General features: G+C 37.9%; 1 long non-coding RNA gene across 2 annotated transcripts in view; it reads left to right on the top strand.

Moving 5' to 3' along the window:
* The window catches only part of LOC149920165 (uncharacterized), a 39,196-nt gene extending 35,710 nt beyond the window's left edge, over window positions 1–3,486 (top strand). Inside the window, exons 3-4 of one of the 2 annotated variants that reach the window (XR_016468496.1) lie at window positions 2,170–2,364; window positions 3,091–3,486. This is a non-coding gene — a long non-coding RNA (uncharacterized LOC149920165). Of the gene's footprint in view, window positions 1–2,169; window positions 2,808–3,090 lie in introns of those variants that run through there. The other variant, XR_016468472.1, reaches the window with a different exon arrangement.
* The last annotated feature ends 17,629 nt before the right edge of the window (window positions 3,487–21,115 follow it).

Genomic DNA, 21,115 nt, shown 5'->3' with positions numbered 1-21,115 from the left:
CACTCAATGTTGCTGGCTTGCACTGGCTCTGAAAAATTCTGGAAGAAGTCCTGGTTTGCTGTATGTGGTAGATGGTTTATGGCAAGAATCCTGAATTCTTCCTGTGGACCTGCTGCTAACCCTCCCTTTCACTGGAAATCAGGGCTGCTTCATCACTGTTACTACAATATGATGGAAAGAATGGAAGAGTAAAACACTGGCAAGCTAACACACTTTAAAAAAAAAATACTGTAAAAACATATAGAATTATTTGGTTATTTCTCCATATAGAACTGTGTTGTGCAAGGGCAGGTCTCTCTGAACTTTCACATGAGCAAACTTTAATGCAATTAAGGTGCACGCTGGTTACTGATCCTCAAAGGGAGGACTGGAGCTTTGCAGGATAGAAATTTATTTTACAAAGATGATATAGTAGTCATGTAGCTTACCAGCATTTTATCATGATCCCTTCCTCTTATTCTTTACAAGAAGTGCTTCCTTTCCAGCTGAGCAGCTTCTCCACCTTTCAAGCATTATGAAGACAGCAACAGATCAAATAACAGTTTTTTTTAAGTTCAGTTCTATTAGGACCATAATAAGATTCATTGAGTCTGTGAGACTTAAGAATGTTGGATCAGGTTTCCAGTGTAAATTTATACAAAGCTCCTGCTAGTTTCAGTGGGAATTCTGCCTGAGAAAGGACTTGGGATAATTAATTACCAAAATACAGTCAATACTTTGTAAATTATCATGATACCAAAGCATCAACAGTACGACTCTGCTGAAAAAGCTACAGGAAAGGATTGCTGAATAAATGCCAGATTTATCAAACTGCTCCATAGAAATGCACTGGTTCCACTCATATCTGGTGCTGATAAGCAGTAAGAACTCTTTATTTAAAAAAACAAAAGTAAAACTGCAAAGTTCATTTAGATTTTATCTGAAAGACAGTCTTAACTTTTTTATTTGCTTTCAAGTCTAATATTTGTTTCAAATAATACTGTATTTTACATTTTACTTTTATTTTCTTAACTTTCTACTATTTAATTTTCCTATTCAAAGTATTCTTTGAATAATATGAACAATATAAAAAATGGTTTTCAAAAGATGATACAATTTCTCACCTCTCTCACAGCAGAAATTCCTAGGAAAATCAATGCTCAAACTTCCCTTCTGGTCTGAAACTTTATTTTTAAACTGCCAGATTTAAGTATATTTTAGTTCAAAGTAAGTTTACAATGTTTGAAAGTCTAAACTTTAAAATCATCAGGTATATTTTTATCTGAGATGTGATGCAATCCATCTAGATAAGGTAATTCATCATGGAAGAGAAGAGATGAAAAAAGGTGAAGACTTTCCTCTTGTGTACATAGCTGGCTGGGGTATAATAAATAGCTCTTCTTGTTTTGAATCTTTTGACTTTGCCTTCAGATGTCATTTGGTCAAGACAAGTCTAATTCCAAGCAAAATTCCACTAGCCAACCAAATCATGGCTTCTCTATGTGGAATCCATTATACAGTAGAAGTTAAGATCATTTTTATTTTCAGTATTGCTGAATAGTTTGCTGGTATCACTCTGTTTAAAGATTTTTACCAGTTTCTACTGAGTTAACTAACAGAAGATACCATTGGATTGCAAATATGTGCTGGGAGTTGCTTTTCATGTTCCATTCAGATTTGCAGTTGAATGTTCCACAAAATACAGTGGTACTAAAATTCCGATCTACTTTTTATTCTGTTTCCAAGAAGACAGTGACCTTTGGGATGTTTGAATTCAGACAGGTTAGAGATGTACCTTTAGTGAAGCTCTAATGGAGCTTGTTTGTTCCCTTGAATATCGGTATACATATTATGTTTTTTAAAGTTCAAATTTCAGTGTCAGGTCTTCCAAACTTGCCTAAAATTTGTCAAACTCTGATTTTATGTATGTCAGTGGAATGTGGTCAAAGTTTGTATGTGGTCTTAGTTTAAGTGCTTCCTGTTGCCATGAAAACTAAGACTGTATACAAGGTGTGCAGTATGCACTTCTGGGAGAAATGCGTGTTTGATATACATGGAAATGTGATAACTATTTAGGAAAAAAAAAATCCTATATAGTATGCATAGATTGATAATAATTTTTTTTAAATTTATTTTTAATGGAAATACATTGTTTTCATAAAATAATTAAGTTTGCATTTTGTTTTCTAGTGTCTTCCTTACAAGATTAGAGTTAAGGGCACCTTACTTCCTTCACTGTGAAGATTTGAAGAAGTTATTCAGCTGTGATGCTGCTCAGTTCTCATATTCAAAATGAAGGGAATAACATCAGAAAACACGAGTCACTACAGACTTGTGAAAATAAAAGTAAAAGGCGCAAACCCCACAACATCATAGAAAGGCCAGGTATCATTACAACTGATATGGTGCCATTGGTCTGTAGTTAAATAAGCTGGTATTGCAGATCAGTACTTTCAGCAGTCTGATTGTGATGCAAAGTATTATCCAGATTAAGTTTTGTATGTTATTATTCAGGACTAGTGAGCCATTTGACTGCAGAGTTACAAAGAGCATTTCTGATCATTATATCATTTATAGTTGATGAAGAGAGAGAGTCACAAGTCTAATTTTAGAACATCCAATAAGTAGTCTCAGTGCAGATATTTTCCTTTTCACTGGTGTAATATTGTTCATTAGAGCTGCTGATGAATTGGGTAGACATTTTTGCAGTCATGAGTACTCTGGTCATGGGTAGTGACTGACTGTAAACAGAGGGGAAAGCAAAGCAAGGTGAAATTATTGTATATTGAATTGAAATATTATGAAGCACTGAATAAAAAACAAGGTGAGCTCACAGGATCTAACTGTGTGGGTCTGAACTTGTTTGCCTCATCTCCAAACTGAGCTTCATATGCTTACCTAATGAAACCTACAGTTGACCTAAATAACTTTAAAGATATTATTGTACATTCAACCTTTGCACAGAGGGTTGAAACCTGATTTAGAAGAGCATATTGCTATCTTAGTCTTAGTCAATTAAACTATATCATGGTTTGAGATATTCCCATCTAGATATCACTGAATGTATGAATGCAATTCTTTTAAACAAACTATTTTAACTGCATTGTGCAGGTTGTTCTCAGATACCCCAGGAACGCATCAGCCAGCAGTTCTCATCATGGAGCCATGGTTTTTCCTCCATCCCACTTCCTTTCCTTTCAACGTTGCTTCAGACACTGTTCACATATCTTGGATTTGCTGCAGTCAAAGTGGAATAAGGAAACAAGGTTGACAATGAGGAGAAGACATCTAAATCCATCTGAAAAGTTTATCAGCAGTAGTGTTAATTACCCCAAACATGGTGGCCTAATCCTCAGCAGGTAAAAAGAGTGATCTTTCCTTGTTGCCATTCTGTGAATTGTGCCCAGGCAATGCACTGCTGGATGCAGGCCATGCCACAAAATGACACATGTATGCTATAGAGAATCAAGGACCAATATATGAGACCATAGCCCAGACACAATTATATAGCACATAATCTCTGTTGCTTCCTAGATAGACTCTGTTGTATATAAACTGCTGTTTTTCCAGTAACTTGAAATTTCCTGAATTTTTGAAGGTCTATATTTCACCAAAGAGATTAAACAAGGTCGAGTGGGTCACTTCTTTCCTATTCTCTAGCTGCAGATAGAAAAGCTTAAGTCCTGAGATTCTCAGCCAAGCTCTAGGTACTTTAACTATGGTCTTTTCTGGTGCTCTAATGAAGTTACTCAGCTGAGAACAGGAATGACTGCCTTTCCCTAAGCTTTTTTCATTAAGTTAATTACAAGCTGGTGCAGTTCCCTTCTGGTTTTTCAGTCCCTCTGTGGTTTAGGGTAGTTGGTATTGCCCAATCTGAAAGGAAGAAAATACTTTGTCACCTGACAGGTCTTGCCTCACTGCTTCCTGTTGAGTATCATGGATCCTTGGCTCCCAAGCCTGTGTGACATAGCTCAGCTGTAGCGGGAATAACTATGAACTCATGCCCCTCTTTCATCTTTCTTTTTGCGTTCTTCCCTCTGCTCATGAAAATACTGATTTTTCAATAAACAGAACTCTTATTTGGCTCTGTTCATTTCCAGTTTCTAATTTCTGCACTTCTCTTTACCAGTCAGCATTTCCTGGATGCTATTTTGGCCCCTGCCCTGAATATTTCTCTACTAATTCTTTATCTAATATACAGCCTTGCATCTCCTGATTTTATCCTTCTGATGTGGCAAGATTTTGCTTTGGCTAATTTTATTCTATGGTTGCAGAATAAAAGGTTCTTTACAGCTGTCTCTATTCTCATCCTATATTTTCAGGGCTTTTCACGATATTGCATATTTAATATTTGTTAAACTCCACATTGGAAATGTTGAAAAAAGGTTAAAAGGTGTTAATAAAACTGGGAAAAGTATGGATAAAAGATATGCTAAAAAATGCTATTCGTATATCATAAAGCATTTTTCAAAAGAACATAGATATAAATGAAAGTAGACACATAAAGTTGATTGTCAGTTTTATGCCTAAGTGTTCTGTGATTGAACCTTCTGATTTATCCCAGTTCGAAAATATTCTAAAGATTTTATAAGAAAGTGTACCAAAGAATGGCTATGTTTTATTAGATTAAGTGATTTATCTCTAAGTGAATAATATAATATTCTGTATTCTGGTGTTGCAGACAGTGACTTCATCTAGCAGAATTTAATTAATAGTTTTACACATTTAAACCAGCACTTTCTATCTTTGATGAAATCATTTTAAAATCTATTTCTTTCCATTTTAAGTTCAGGCTGTTTGCTGGAATACTGTCAGTATCTGTGGTCTGTATGACTGATTAAGGGACCATCCTTAATATAACTTACGGCATTAATGATAAATGAGTACTTTTTCTATCTGTTCTTTCACAAGTTTGAGTTATTTCAAATAGTTAAAGTACCTAAAAAGTCTACCTGGCTCTTCCTAGGATTTCAATTGTTAGAGAAGAGTCTCTAAATCTTCAAGTAAGTTTTCACGTAGTTCTTACATAGCACATGTCCTAATGGTCTTTCTTGAGCTTATCTTACTAATTTCTCTCTAAAAGACAGAATCTGTTTCAGAACATTTAAATATGGATAGGCAGCCATCAGAAAACATCTGTGCTTTATCAAGAGTGTTGTCCCACATTCATTTTCAAGTTTAGGGGTTTTTATGCTGCTCTGAGTGACAGATTCTTGCCTATATATTAACAGGCATTATGATTTGACGTTAGGATTGTGCTGTTCCTGGTACAAAGTCTTGGTGGCCTGTAAAATGAGAACAGAAAGAAAAGTTATTACACCTCATTTTCTACACAGATGAGATTTAAGGAAATTAATTATCACCTCCTATGGCAAGAACCTTTAGCTTTTGCCTCCTATTTACCAAAACCATCTTCTAAGCCAGTAACAATTTGAGTAACATATACTTTTTAATTAACTGTTGTAGCATTTAGGAAGATGCATGCTAATCTGGGCCCCAGATCTGCAGCCCTCAGCTTTACAAGATGCTGCTCTAGCAGAGGCTGTAAAGCCCTCGATAAGAGGGGCAGGGAGCAAGGTGCAAGTCCCACAGCGATAACCTCCTGACTCCAACATTATAGGTCTTTCTGCCAGAATTGAGTTCTACATCTTCCTCGATTGGTTATTGTCACAAATGAGTAATGGATGCACCCTGCCTGCATCCCCAGGTACCCCAGCCGGTCCATCAGGCCATCAGGAGCACAGCTGCCGGCCGCGGGGGCAGGCAGATAACAGGCAGAGCCCCAGAGAGCTGTTAAAGGCGCCGGCACCACCGGCCAGCGGCCGAGCACCTGCAGCTCCTCTGAATAACTACCTGCCCACCAGGGCTCCCAGTGCCGCCCTGAGTGGGCATTAATCAAGCTGCTCCCTGGGCTAACGTCTGAGACCAGATAAAGCCATGCAAACAAATCAAATCTGGGGAGGCAGCTGGGAAATGCAGTGTTCTCACTGGGCTTGGGTTGTTTTGTACATGTATATGTATCTATCTATATATTCAGAGGTAAATTATTCAAAATACTGCATTCACACTGGAGAATTGTTGATAGGTGTATATATATATTATATATATATATATAAATATAGGCATGCGTACCTGTCCACGTACGTAACATGTAACTAAACCTTACAGTATTGTCCAGTTACTGGCTGAGCAGCAGTAGTGGCCACTTTTTTCTTTTCTCTCTATGCTGATAACAAAAAAGTGGTGTTTTAGAAAACCCAGTCAGCTCCTGCTGGCTGAGAAGGGAATAAACTGGCAAATAAGATTGTGTATTAATTTATTGTGTTCTTTTGAAAGTGGTGTGAGTCGTGTTGCTGTCGCCAGTGTAAAGTATTGACTGGAGATTTCCTAAAGTGTATGTGATAAAGTGAGTTTCTTTTAGTATCTCCAGTAAATTTGAAGTTTCCTAAATGTATCTAATTTAGACAAATGGTTCATATGTCTCACCTAAAGTGAGTGGACGTTTGCAATATTACTCTACTGTTAATAGTATAATTAACTGTACTTTAGGAAATTGTTCTATAATCATGTGTTATCATTTTAACTCATGGAATACGAATTTGTTTGTAATGCAAAGCTCAAGAAAAATCTTCCTTAAATGTGTAACATGAATTAACCTTGAGGCCAGATTTTCAGAAGAACCCAACTTCTCCTTTATCAACTTAAGGATGTCAATCAACTATCTGGAGCCATAACAGCAGTAGGAGATGTTGTGTTCCCTTAGTATCTAGTGTTTTAACATCTGATCCTAACTATAACTTTGTCTTTAGTCATAGCTGTATCTGTAATGTTGCATTTCTGAAGGATTTGATTTGTCTCGTTTGGGAATGGGAGTTAAACTTCACACAGGGCATTATGCAGCACTTTGTCACATGGAAGAAGGCAGCTGCACTGCAGAGCAGAAAACAAAACTAGTATTCCTCCTGATGAAAATTGCAAAGGGATTATTGGAATAGGAGAAAGAAACTCCCAAACTGTCAGTTCTGCTGTTTCATCTGAAAGTCAAGTATTCCATGGGAGGAAAGAGGGAATGAGAAAGAAGATGGAAGAACAACTTGGGAGAAAGAAAAAAAAAATTCTTTAGTACTAAGATTTTTGCTACTTAAAGCTTCAAAATTACAAAACATTGCATATATTCTTTTTTTCTAATATGTCACAGCTATTTTGCAATTGGATCTTTCCTTTAACCACTGCTTCAGATTAGTGAAGTGAAAAACCGTTCCACCATCTGATTTTCCCCTTTTTAAGCATTGCAGTGCAACAAGTTTCATGCATGTTATGAGCTGATACTTACCCTCAGAGCTGCTCATACAGGCTGAGGGAGCTGGGCTTGTTCAGCCTGGAGAAAAGAAGGCTGCAGGGTGACTTCATTGCAGTCTTTCAGTACCTAAAGGGAGCCTGCAAATAGGAGGGGAATCAAATCTTTGAAAGGGTTGATAACTGCAGGACAAGGGGAAATGGTTTTAAGTTGAAGGGAGGAAGATTTAGGTTGGATATGAGGAAGAAGTTCTTTACTATGAGAGCAGTGAGGTGCTGGAACAGGCTGCCCGGAGAGATTGTGGAGGCCCTGCCTCTGAAGGTGTCCAAGGCCAGGTTGGATGGGGCCCTGGGCAGCCTGGTCTAGTATTAAATGGGGAGGTCGGTGGCTCTGCCTGTGGCAGGGGGGATTGGAGCTTGATGATCCTTGAGGTCCCTTCTGACCTAAGCCATTCTATGATTCTCTGATACGATCTCTCCATCAATTCACTGAGAAGGACCATATTGCTACTCAAGGTGGCTTTGGTAGGTACTCCTGAGAAGGTAAGAACTGGAGAAAACCTGTTCTAGGACACACTGGGATCTCTACAACAGAAGCAGAGAGCACAACTTTCTGGAGTGCTGAATGAAACACAAGATAATGAATTCCCTCCTACAGTCACTTAATCCACTTCCCACATATGTTCCTTCTCTATTCTGTGGAAAGAAGCATGGAAGATCTACACACTCTACAAGCTTTTTCTTAATAGCACATTCAGTTTTGAGTGCTGGCTACCTTTCAGCATTATAGAGTCTGGCTTATTGGACCTAGCTGACTAAAATAGCCTGGGAATCTGTGCATTAAATTTAGTTTAACTCAAATTTTAGCCCTTTTACTATTACCAGAATGCTGCTGGGTGCTCTTCACCCTGGTCCTAGTCCCTGGCAAGTACATTAATGGAAAAAATCAGACCTAGTATGTACATTTTCCTTTTTCATTGCAGGAGAATTGGGCTAGATGACCTTTAAGGGTCCTTTCCAACTGAAAAGATTCTATGATTCTATGATTTAAGAGAAAATATCTTACAAGCACCAGAAACAACAGAAGCAAGTGGAGAATGAATCACATCAAAACCAGATTTGTTTTGCAGGTGTTGTATAATTGTATTAGAGATTAATGCAAAACTATATGAGGGTCTCTACCTTAATTCAGTCATTTTTTAATCAGATCTGTGCTAAAAAAACCAACAACAAATAAACAAACAAACAAACAAAAAATACAGAGCGAAAAAAACAAAAACCAAAACCAAAACCAACAAACCTTCTAAAGTTAATGTAGTGAGTCAGGCCTCAGAAGAGAAACCCCAGACAAAATAGCTTCAGGTCTTATGAAAATTTTCATCCATTCCAAGCAATGAAAGTGAACCACTGGCCACTCATAGGATGTAAGTGAAGATTTGTTGTTAAAGCTTATAATCAACTTAGGCATTCTGTAAAATATTGCCCTGGGAACAGAAGTACAAACAAACACAAGGGGTAGTCACAGAATGGGCCCTTTTTGGCAAGGATTTTTGGTTTTGCTGCCTCTCTCATTGGAAAGGTATCAATATCTGAAACACTGCTTTCTGCAAAGGCTGCATATGGCCTTCTTAATATGAAATGCTTTTTTCTGAGCATACTGAATTGTTGTTCTGTGTATTGTCTCTGCAAAGTGCGTTTGTTTTAATGTTTGACATATGTGAAATTCAGCTTCGCTGGTTATATTACAATCTTAAAATAGTAATAATGTTTACCTCTGCAATGAATTCACTTTTTAGAGTTTGCCATTGCCTGGGTACTATTAACCTCTCTCAGCTGTGCTTGAAGTGCTGCCGCACAGAAACAAAGTTCTTGTTCGAATTTAAGATGCAAAGATCCATTTCTGCCTAACAGTCTCCTACTCCTGCATTCCCTGAAGTGTATCCCATCTGCTTTTGGGAGCTCTCATTGCAATATGCAGTGATTGCAGGATAAGCACACCATTTTCCTGTCAATACTTTCCTATTAGCCTCCTGGATCCATACATCATCGTCTTGCTGGCCTGCAGTTTGCTTATCTTTGTCTCTGAGGCTGCCTTTGATTTATCTAACACCCAGGTTAATGAGGCATGGAGCCCAGGGTGGCTCCAAGGATAATGCACTCCTGTATAAAAATGCTTAAGGAAGGATCAAGTGATAATCCATTCTAGACTAAAAGGCCTAGCTCTTCAACAAATGTTGTATTTCTTAATCGCTAAGCTAAGACTATAATAGCTCCCTGTTAAGCTACTGCCATCAGTAAAACTATGAACTCTAACTATATGAAATTTACAAAAGAAGTGAAAATTAGATTTTAATTTGTGTTCCAAAAAAGGCAAAAAAAGTTCATTTCTTAGGAGCAGTTATCACCATTATTTGACAGTGTTCTTATGCAAAAATAAGTTAGCTTTAATATTTAATTTACAGTAATAGTTTTATATTCCCTCACTGGGACCTATGTTTTTCTAAAGACAAAAATAACAGAAGCCTGAATGTTACTGTGGCAAGGATAAATCAAACTAGCTATTTCAATAATGGAGGTAATTACAAAGTGTATATATCTGAGATGTACTGAGTGGTTAGGGGTTGTTTAATTAACATAAAAATTTCAATATCATCAGCAAGTGTGTTGGTATCACAAAAGCACTGTTAAAAATGCGTCTTAAAATAGTTATGCCTTTCTCAGTTCCTAGCTAGTACATAAGGCTAATATACCTTTGCTTCCCATTTCTGCTAATTACCATCTTACACAGAAACATTTTAATGAAAGCAAGGTGATGCTCCAAGTAAGCTTTCAAAGCCATATTTATTTGTTTATTTTTAAGGCTCTCTGTTGCATATTATTCTGATGTCTGTTTTGTTTTGCTTTGTTTCTTGTTTTGCTTTGATTCGTTATGCTTGGCTGACTTTCATGTTATGAATCTGCTTCAAGATTCTCAAGTAGATGTTAGGTAGTACCATTTAGAAAATAATATAGCACCAAATAATGGGATCATTCCTATGGGATGCCATGTTCATATTTTGGAGGAAAAGCCACACACAAGCAAGGCTTTCACCAGTTGGCCAATCACAGCCCCAAAGGACTTGACCCAGGTAATAAGTCCTTTACTGGTCACTAACCTACATTATTGAGATTTAGTATGGATTTTAATGACATGACATTGTTAGGGGTTGTTATTGAGATGTAAATGGTCTTTCCCTGGGTTATTTAAGACACGTGAAGGACCTAATTTGGAATGAAAATTAGTTATTGATTATTCCAGCAATTAACAAAATAAATTTTTGCACCTATGCTAACATTTTCAGAAGTCTTAACTTTTTTTTTTTTTTTCCTGCTCAAATTGACCCAAGCAGCAGAACTGATTCCTGAGAAATCCTAAAGATATTTTGGAAAGATAAATCAGTGGTAAACAAATACTGATGCATTATTTATCATATCTGTTTTAAAAGTCGTTTTTCCTCTTATACTTACCCCACAGTTTATTTAATATTAGAGTCAAATTTAGAGCACATAAAAAAAGTGGAATCCTCATCTTGTTTGTTTCTTCCACTTTTTGGAACTTCTGTCACTAGATTAATATAATTTGTCATTTACAGAGTTCATCTTCTCTATGACCAAGTTCATAAATGAACTAAGATGATTTCAAGTTCAAAGGTGAACTAAATTCATCTTTTTAACTTAGTACTTCAACTTGAAGTTGAAAAGAGAGACAGTCTTCTCAGACTCCTTTGTTTTTTATAGACACCACTTAATGTCACTGGCAGCACAAATATGAAAAAAGAAATGTTTCCTAACTGACTTATGTCAGATAATATGTTAATTTATCCATAGATATTTTAAGGTGTAGAAGGTGTGTTTCTTGCATTTTTCACATGGAATGCTGAGAAATCTTTAGAGGCATTATACGTACTCCAAAGATCACTTGTCTCTGCTTAGTACTTGATTTGGCAGAAATCTGAAAACACTGTACAGATACATCTTGTAACTAACTCAGCCTAGTCTATGCTTTTTCTCTTTCTTTCTTACAAGGTTCTGCTAATGATGAGTATTAGGCACTAAGGGTATGTTTTCTAGTTATAATTCTGCTGTTTGGACCCCAATAATAAAATACTTAGGGAAAGAATGCCAGCTTTTTGATTGGACTTTTTTGCTACGACTCATTAGTTAATGTGTTGTCAGTCAATGGTACTGAACTCACTGAAACTAATACTTTGGTCACGTGCTGTCTTTTGTGTTCCTATATCATGTCAGTATTTTCCACAGTTCAGATAATATTACATGGAAAATTATCTGTCTACCCACTGCAGTTTAAATATGGCTTTCAGGAGACTCTTCCACACAGATGTATTTCAGTTTAAAAGTCTCCTTTAAAATAAGCAGCTAAGAACAGAGTATTGGACTTTTCTACCATTACCTTTCCTTGAACAATTGTCTCTGTCTTAATACATTTTTCTTCTACTCTCAGTCCTGCTGTTCAGATGCAGGCAAAGTACCTGCAGACTTCAATGCATTTTATATCTGTTCTTATGAATCCCCGTTCAGTGTCTGCATCATCAGGAGGGATACTTAACTTCCCTTTCAAGACATGACAGACTGCATTGCCTCTGACCTTAGCGGAGGATTCCATGAATGAGTATATTTATAGCCACTTTCATGTCAGTTTCTACATCCATTAAATGTGCAATGTCATTTTGATTGTTTTTGTTTTGCATGGGTGTTTGTTTGCTGGTTTCTCTAGGAAGAGATAAGCAATAACTCCTGGAATATTAGTTATCTTTTCTAAGTGTAAGGGTTAAATTTTAGCTTCCATTGCTAGTATTTTGAAGCATAGGGTGCATACAATGGTGTCAATGTATGTTGAACTAAAAAAATCAACAAAATACAATATAAAATGCTTGCACTTGTCATCCAACTTGAATTTCTTTTTTTTTAGATCACAAAATCAAGATATATCTGCCAAAATACTCATAATTGCAAAAAGTATTTATTTTTTAAGTAAACAATCAAGTACATATTACAGCTATAACTTCCATGAATAAACAGGCAGTAAATAGAAAGCAAATATCTTCCATTTTCTTTATGCATCACCAAGTAAGTATTGATTTCGTTAGATGTTATCACTCACACAGAGCTCTTATAGTATATCTTTTGAACACAAGCAGAGTTATTGTTTGATTCAGATTCGACTCAGTTACCTTAACTACCTCTGCTATTTCAGAAGAGCATATGAGTTAGGAGTAATCAACTGTACAGAAAGTGCAGAGACATGCAGCTTAAGAGGTGAAAGATCCCCTAGAAGTGCCTATTTTTCTCCATAAATACATAAGAAGAGTAGGACCAATCAACTAAGATGCTTGTAGATCCTAATAGAGCCACAGAGTCTCAGAATCCATAAGACGGAAGGGACTTGCACAGATCATTGAGTCTAACTCATATCTCCACACTGGACCATCCAAAATTCAAACCTTGTGTCCGAGAGCATTGTCCAAACGCTTCCTGCACTCTGGCAGGCTTGATGCCACGATCACTTTCCAGGAGAACCTGTACAGTCAGTGTGATGGTTCCAGGCATTTCAGATGAGGGACAGGGCGGACTGGAGGAGCCCTCATGATTTTCCCAGCAAACCTGCTCACGCTGCACTTCCAGAAGTATAAGCTCAAATGACTGTGCCAAGTGTAATTGTGGCACTGTCATACAATCTCCCAAACCAAGTGCAGTTACTTAAAAAAAAAATCAAACATATTTCGTAATGCATCCAATAAGACAGTGAAAATTCAGATTCATCACCCTTGTCTCCGAAGTACCACCATAGCTATGGGCCACATTTCAAAGGGTATTTTTCCAATGGAGGTTGGCCCTTGTTTTAGGACTTACATTTATCTAGACAGATTTTCTAACAAGCTCAGCATTTCCTACTTCCATAGCCAGCACTGCAAGTGCAGCCCCTCAGGCAGCGTGACATCTCAGCTCCACCAGACTGCCTTTCTTTTCAGATATGCTATACCCGCACCAGCAGTGCATATATCCAGTCTCCAAAAGCACACTCCAGCATGTTTCCTGACCTCTGACTGCAAGTAAAATTATTCCCCTCAGACACTCCCATAATGTGTATAATATGCAGCATGCATATAGGAAAGTGTAAGGCCAGAGACAGGAGTTTGTAAGTGAATGTGACACCGTGGCACTGGATGCAAGGCCTCATGGAATGGAGCAGACAGATGAGCAAGTATTGTGAAACATGGGTATGCATCCAGCTCCCTGGGGAGATATCCTGAGGGCTGGGAGGGAGGCATTCTCTCTCTCTCCTGAAATAACATCTGCTAAACAAAACAATTGCACCTACAGATATCACCTGATACAACAATTTTAGGAGAGATTAGTGTATCTTGCATTAATAATAAATGTGGAGCAAAGCCTGATATTTTATTACATAAAAATAAAACATACCAGTGCATGCTCAAGAAACACTTGTAATAAATGTCAGTTTTAGGAAGATAAATCTCTAGTATTTTTTTTTTTAATAGTGAAGGATTGTTTTGCATTAATAAATGCAACAAAAATTTGAACCCCTTTGAATCCATGGCTCCTCTTTACAAGCATTCTTAACTTAAGCTCTGGCTTAAGTTTTACAGAATTTACTCAGTGCTCTACTGTTAACTCAGATGGCTCTTGAGGTTTTAATAACTGGCTGTTGTGGCCAGAGCCATCCAAATAATTAGCTGAAGATAAAGCTGGTGAAGTAGATCTGAGTGGCTTAGCAATTTGGGTGCCTTTTTCTTGCCACAAGAAGAGCTTGGATGCAGAAGTTATTGCTTTGTGTGGGCAGTCATTTCAGAACTACACAGGCAAGTGATTTTTATTCATGCAATTCTCATCTACCCTGATCCTTAGGCAGTGAAAAGATCCATTGACATTCCTGATACTGCTTTGTTCTATGGCTCTTTGTATGTAACAGAATCACAAAACTCCATTAGATGTGTGGATTTTTCTTCGTTATAACAGATTTATATAAGGTATGATCAGTGAGTATTACCCGTTTGTATACGTATTCTACAATGTGTAAGCACAGGGAATTCTTCAAGCAAAGCAGTGAAATGCAATGCACAATCTGTTTTAATTAGAATTTGGCCTAAGTTAACTGTACAGTGAAAAACAGACTTATAGCTATACAAGAAGAGAGAATATCTGGTGGTAAGCTAATACAACTTCTTGTTGCTCTCATCATTCCATTTATAATGTAGTTTCAATGACATGACATCACTTGGAAACGGAGAAAGTAATTTAAGAAGTCCTGATCTTTAGCAAGCTGTTTGGATGAGAAATGGCTTCGTTTCTCTAAGCAGCCAAAGTCCTGCTTTCAGGGACATGTGCTAAGCTCCGCTCTGCCAATGACTGTAAACTGGAGTTACGTCGTGCTGCAGTATTCCAACACATCAGTTGAGCAAGTTCCCAAGCAGGCACAGTTAAATGCAAGAGGTCAACCATACAGAAGGAAAGGATGAAGATTTGCCTTTCCATCACTAGCAAGTAAAGCCCATGGGATCATGAAGGAGCAAGAGGAGAGCTGCTTCTCTGGTTTCCTCCTGTCTGATTTAGCCCTTCTTTTACCATGGTTATCTGCACCTGCATGTCAGGACAGGGAGACGCTCAGTTAGCATAGACCTGAATTTTCTACGGGAGGATAAGTGTAATCTAAATTATTAAAAATAGACTTCTGGTCAAAATGATAACATCACCCAATTTGTAAAATTCTGAAGTCTTTATTTAATCCTTTCTCAAAACCAACCAGGATGCACATCATCAAAGCATTTCACTGAATTAAGACTTAGATTTTGACAACATTTGTTTCTCTGAGCTAGACGGATGGGGGGGGTGAGGGAGGCGTAAAGAATAGTATAAAAGAGAAGGGATAGATAATTTTTATAATTGCCTTTTAATCAGTTAATACTGACATACAAACACAAGGGCCAAATTAAAAGAGGTTTAAATGTGTTTCATAGTGGTGCAGACCACCATGTTTCAAAAAAGAAGAATATTTGATGTGTTTTTTTTCTAGTTGAAACAAAAATGAGCATAGGTATTTTTGTTAACTGAAAGTTACATACTACAATTTCAGGTATTTGGCCATAAAAAAGATTTTGTATTTTTTTATTTTCTCTTTCTCTCCATTCATTGGCAAAATCAAAAGCCAGAAAGAGCAATGAGACTGTGAGGATAAAGAGAGAGCAAAATCATAACATCTTCTAGTTTCCTTGTTCAGCAAAAATGTTCTCCAAGTTTTCAGCAGAAAGCAATTTGATTGCATCTTTTATTTCCTAGTAGAAAGTTTTGTATTTACAAGGTAAAGCCTCTTTACTCTTTGGTTAAAGCCCAAATCTTATGTCTGAAGTAGAAAATCTGTAGTCGAAACACTCAGGAAACTTTTCTCTCCTGGTGAATTGTCCAGAGTGCTAATGATACCACTGATGTTCATAAATAAGGGGTTTCCTGAGACCACAAAAGCATACTGATGTGACTTGCTGCTTGTCTGGTTCTGAATCCTTCTGTTCAGTTACTCTGAAGGAGTTTTTGCCTTCAGCTCTGCGATCATATCTTTGTATCAATGCATTTGTCAATGCATTTTTTTGTGAGCCAAAGGACAAAGCCTAAGACATGTAATCGGAACTCAGGGTTCAAATCCTGCCTGAGTGATGTTGGGCAGCTCAGTTAGCTCTATATCTGTGGGGTCTGAGCAGCCAGGTTAAAAAACATTTCAGAAAACACTGGTTTTGGCAGATGGAAGGGAATGATATGATGCAAAAGGCAAAGTACTTCTTTGTTTCTTATAAAGCTGACTTCTTCCTCATCAGTGTCAGAACGGAAACTTGATAGTTTTTAACTCCAGTTTGAGAGTGTTGGGCTTCTCATGAAAAAAAATTTTGGATGCGGAATTTATTGAAATGTGATACCATACAACTTCCTGATTTCCCTTTTTCTTTAATTACACTGCAGAGCATCTATAAATGAATGTGTTCATCCTTTTTTCCTTTCTTGTCCTTTCCCCCATTTTCATTATAAAGACTTAGAACCAGTATAATTTTTAAAGATTATATTATTCTGTCTTTAGATATTAAAAGTAACAAAAAATTGGACTGGTATAATTGACCTTTTTTTGGACTTTTCTAACCAACTTTTATATGCTTTCTTTTAGGTAAAAGTAGATCCACACAGTAGAATTTGCAGTCAGACAGAGCTGTTTGTTTTTTTTTTTCCTAGGAGCTATTTTGTACCCAAAATGTTAAGATCCACAGTAGGTGTAAGTTGAAATAACAAAATCTGTGTCTAGATTAAATGGGCTGCCTCCTGGTGAAGTTGGTAGTCAGAGCAGGTTAGGAGCTGGAGCCATTACACAGAAATATACAAATGTGAAGCCAATATAATGGAATGGATGTTATCTGTGGCACTGTATTACCTTAATATTCCCAGCGGTAAAGATATCCATCTGATTAGTCTGAAGATGTTACATTATCTAGTAATGCCAAATATACACTAAAATGGGGAAAGCTACAGACGTGATTGAACCGTGATAACATATGGTTTGTACAGTCATTGGCCTCTTAAGAACTTAACTTCCAGCTGGGCTCTGTGTAACATAAGAAACAGGGATATCACATTTCCCTCATTTCTGCTTCTGGCAGGTGTGTGCTAGACACTGACTGCTAAATACTTTGTAATTAGTATGCCTTGGAGCAGTCGCTGTCATCTTACATCTGTAACTGGAGTGAGGGCACTGTTAGCATGACTGTGTTCATTTCTTTAGCGTCCCAAGCCTATAGACCTATACAAGGCAGCCTGAAGGAGCAGTGTTTGATGCATGAACCATAGGCAGACCTCAGAAATGTATCTAATTATACCAGTATCTGACTGCACTATTGTAGCAAGATGTATTATTCATAGACAAAAATGAACTGCTATTCAAGGATAGAAAAATCTCTTATATTTTGCCAGCTATAAAGTTCAACGTCTAATTGAAGATCAAATAGCTTGAGATGATCGATAGCTGTGTTTTAGATTTACAAAACTATCCCTGCACTATGTGAACTATCGTTTATTTCCCTGTGTACAATGAGATATAGATATTTTCTTTCAAAACCTAAGAGAGAAAGAGGGGAAAATAAACGTACATTTAGTGTTAAGATATAGGGTATATAGGGTTAAACAATTTTCTGAAATTAAGTAGTCATACATTTAACTCTTGTTTTCTTTACATTATCTTTTATTTATTATTATTTCTTTCTTTCTTTATTTATTTATTTAGAGCAGTTTGTGGGTGTTGCTCATATTGCTTTCATTTGTTTAAGAACTGTAATTCTTTCTAGGTGGTCATGGTGTATGACTGAAAGGCAGAGTAATTCCTTTTCTACAAACTGGTTGGCTTTATTTTCTGTTGGTTTAAATCACAATATACTTGCTTCAGTCAGACCATCTGTACTAATCAGAAGCCATATGACACAAGTGGAGACGAGCATTTAGACAGTAGCCAGACCTCATGCAGAGGAAGCCTCTTCACCCACAGCTGTAGGTAATGAAGAGAGAATCAAGAGAGAATCACAGAATCATAGAATGACCTAGATTGAAAAGGACCACAATGATCATCTAGTTTCAACCCCCCCGCTCTGTGCAGGTTGCCCAGAGCCACATCCAGCCTGGCCTTGAATGCCTCCAGGGATGGGGCATCCACAACCTCCTTGGGCAACCTGTTCCAGCGTGTCTCCAACCTCTGGGTGAAAAACTTCTTCCTAACATGTAACCTAAACCTCTCCTGTCTTAGTTTAAAACCATTCCCCTTGTGCTATCACTATCCACCCTCATAAACAGCCGTTCCCTTTCCTGTTTATACGCTCCCTTCAAGTACTGGAAGGCCATAATGAGGTCTTTCCAGAGCCTTCTCTTCTCCAGGCTAAACAAGCTCTGATCCCTCAGCCTCTCCTCATAGGAGAGGTGCTCCAACCCTCTGATCATCTCAGTGGCTCTCCTCTGGACCTGTTCCAAGAGCTCCACGTCCTACTTGCACTGGGGGCCCCAGGCCTGGATGCAGTACTCCAGATGGGGCCTCACAAGAGCTGAATGGAGGGTGACAATCACCTACCTCTACCTGCTGTCCACCTCTTTTTTAATGCAGTCCAGGACACAGTTGGCCTTCTGGGCTGCAAGCACACACTGCTGGCTCATGTCCAGCTTCTTGTCTACCAGGACCCCCAAGTCTTTCTCCACAGGGCTGCTCTCAAGGGGTTCTTCTCCCAGTTTGTATAAACACCTGGGATTGCTCCCACCCAAGTGCGGCACCTTGGAAGAGACCTGTGAAAGCCATCTAGTCCAACTCCCCTGCAATGAACAGAGACACCACAGCTAGAGCAGGTTGCTAAGGGCCTTATTAAGCCTCACCTTTTAGGTCTTATCCAGCCCCTGCCCTAGAGAAAGTAGGTTCCATTGGAGAATCATGATCTCTATACGATAGTTGTTTTTAAAGCAGTGTGGATTTAGTTTAAAGCAGCTTCAGAGGCAACAGCAGAGGAAAAGGGTCTCAGAAGTAAATGGGTCCTACTTAGTGCTGTAAACGTCCCTTAGATTTTATTCTAAATCAAACAGTAGGACCCAAGGGCTGATACTCTGTGACTCAACAAGGTACAAATCTTGCAGGAAAACTACTACTTCTTCAGTTTACCTGAAAAATGTTTCATGTCCAGATGATGGAGCATCTTGCTTCAACTCATACTAATCTCGGGATGTGGCATTTCATTTTGGGATCCTTCCACCACACATTAGAGCCAAGATTTTGTCTTTTAGAGTCACTTCCAGCTGAAGAACGTTGTCCTTAATTCATTCTCTGAAGTAATGAAGCTGTTATCTATAGCTGTTATTTAGGAGTTAATCCAACTGATTAATAAAATACACACTAGGAGAGATCTTGTCTACCTAGCTTCTCCCTACACATTTCTGTGTTTTAATAAAGCAGCTTTCTTAAATTCTTATATAGACACAAAGTAAAAAAGACTGATATTAGAAAATCTGAAGGGCTTTACACAGTGTTCTTAAACAGTGATTATTTAGATGTGAAAACACCTCAATTAGACAGTTAACTTAGGTGGATAGGTTTCTTTTTTTGGAGCAGAATCTATAGTTCAGGTGGGTTCTATTCCTTTAGGATGATCAGTTTACTAGAGACCTCAAATATGGTCACTGGAATGTAGTTCCTGTGTTTTTGTTAGGTAGGTCAGATCCTGCTTTTCTTCCTGAACATACCTAATTCTAGCTATGGGAACTAACTGTTATGCTTTTGTATTCAAATGAAGAATCTGATTTTAGAAATCTTCCTATGTTCATACTTTCACATGTTAAATTACTTCTTACGCTTTGCCTTGATAAACAAAATATTGTAGTATTTTCAGCCTCCCAGGCAGGTTTTCCAGACCCTCACTGCCTGTGTCTGAGATGAGTGCTTTAACAATCAGAAATTGGACAGTCTCACCATCTCTACAGGGGCAGCCTTTATCAAAAAAATATCTTTAAGATTGCCTATATGTTTCAGAACTCAGAGTTCTTCAACCTGTGTAAAAAGTGCTGGCATTTATTTCTATATATTTAAAGAATGCCTTGCATTAAATAGTCAATATTCATGTAAATGTCTGCAACCTTATCATTCTTAGGCAGATAAAATGGAGGTAGATGCCAGACTTTTTTTGAAGTTGTAAAGAAACATCTAGTAACCACAATAAATGGGAAAATAGCTCAGAGTGAGCACTGAATCTGGTCCATAACATCCTTCAAAAGATTACAGATCATGGCAAATGGGATCAGGAAGGATAAAAGCTAACAGAGTTTAGCCACCACAAATGCTACAGCACAACTGCTTGAAGATATTTTCTGTAGAGGAGAGGCAGCCTCTCTGCTCCTGTCTGAGCTGAATTTCCTATTTGATGTTCTGACTTAACATGAGTGCATGGGAGGTGTGTTAAGAGTCAGTGGAGGAGGCTGACCTATGATACTTCTGCATTGCACTCTCAGGAACCTTAACTGTCTGCATTGGCTATAGAAATAAGATATGGAGATGGGACTGCTCTGAATAATCACCTAGAAGGAGTATTTCTCTTATCCATTATTGGATAGGCTGGTGATTTACCACCAGCCTATGTAAAGGACATTGCAGAGTTGCACTGCCTGAGGCTATGTTGTAAAAGGCATTGCATGCACTAGGCTGAATATCCCTCTCAGCTTTCCTAACTGTGTGAGTGAGGTTCTCCCCAGCTGAGATTTATCCCAAATAATTGAGAGAGAGAGGTATGCTCACCTCTGATCATCCCTGTGTAGTCCGTAGTGGGAGGCAGATGTCACTGGAGGTGATGCAGAACTTCTTTCTGTCTTTCAAGTCGGTCAGAAGATTAGGATGACTTGCTCCTTGTCTACGTGCCTTGGCTAAGATGGGGTCCTGCTCTGAACCGCTTTTTACAGGATATCAGCTTGGTGCAGTAGCATCAAAGCAGCTGATAGAGTACAGAAACATTCAAAAATAAATACTAAAGTGCTATAAGGCAATAAGAGCGAATTGTCAGCCACATTTCCATTCAGATATTGACATTTTCTCCGTTTGTGAGCCACCAGACAGTCTGATCCTCAAATCAATCTAACTGTTAAGCTAGGAAAAAACTCATCTAGTGCATGGTATACATAAATCCTTAAAGAAAGCTATCTTATGTCATAAGAAAAGGCTTATTGATAACATCATAGTTCAGCCTTTTCTTTATTGATAATAAGGTGCTACCCTCCT

This window comes from Phasianus colchicus, chromosome 1 (assembly GCF_987193195.1).
Source record: "Phasianus colchicus chromosome 1, bPhaCol1.hap1.1, whole genome shotgun sequence".
Lineage (NCBI taxonomy): Eukaryota > Metazoa > Chordata > Aves > Galliformes > Phasianidae > Phasianus > Phasianus colchicus.
Note: the sequence above shows the minus strand (reverse complement) of the source record. Positions and strands in the feature narration are given on the sequence as shown.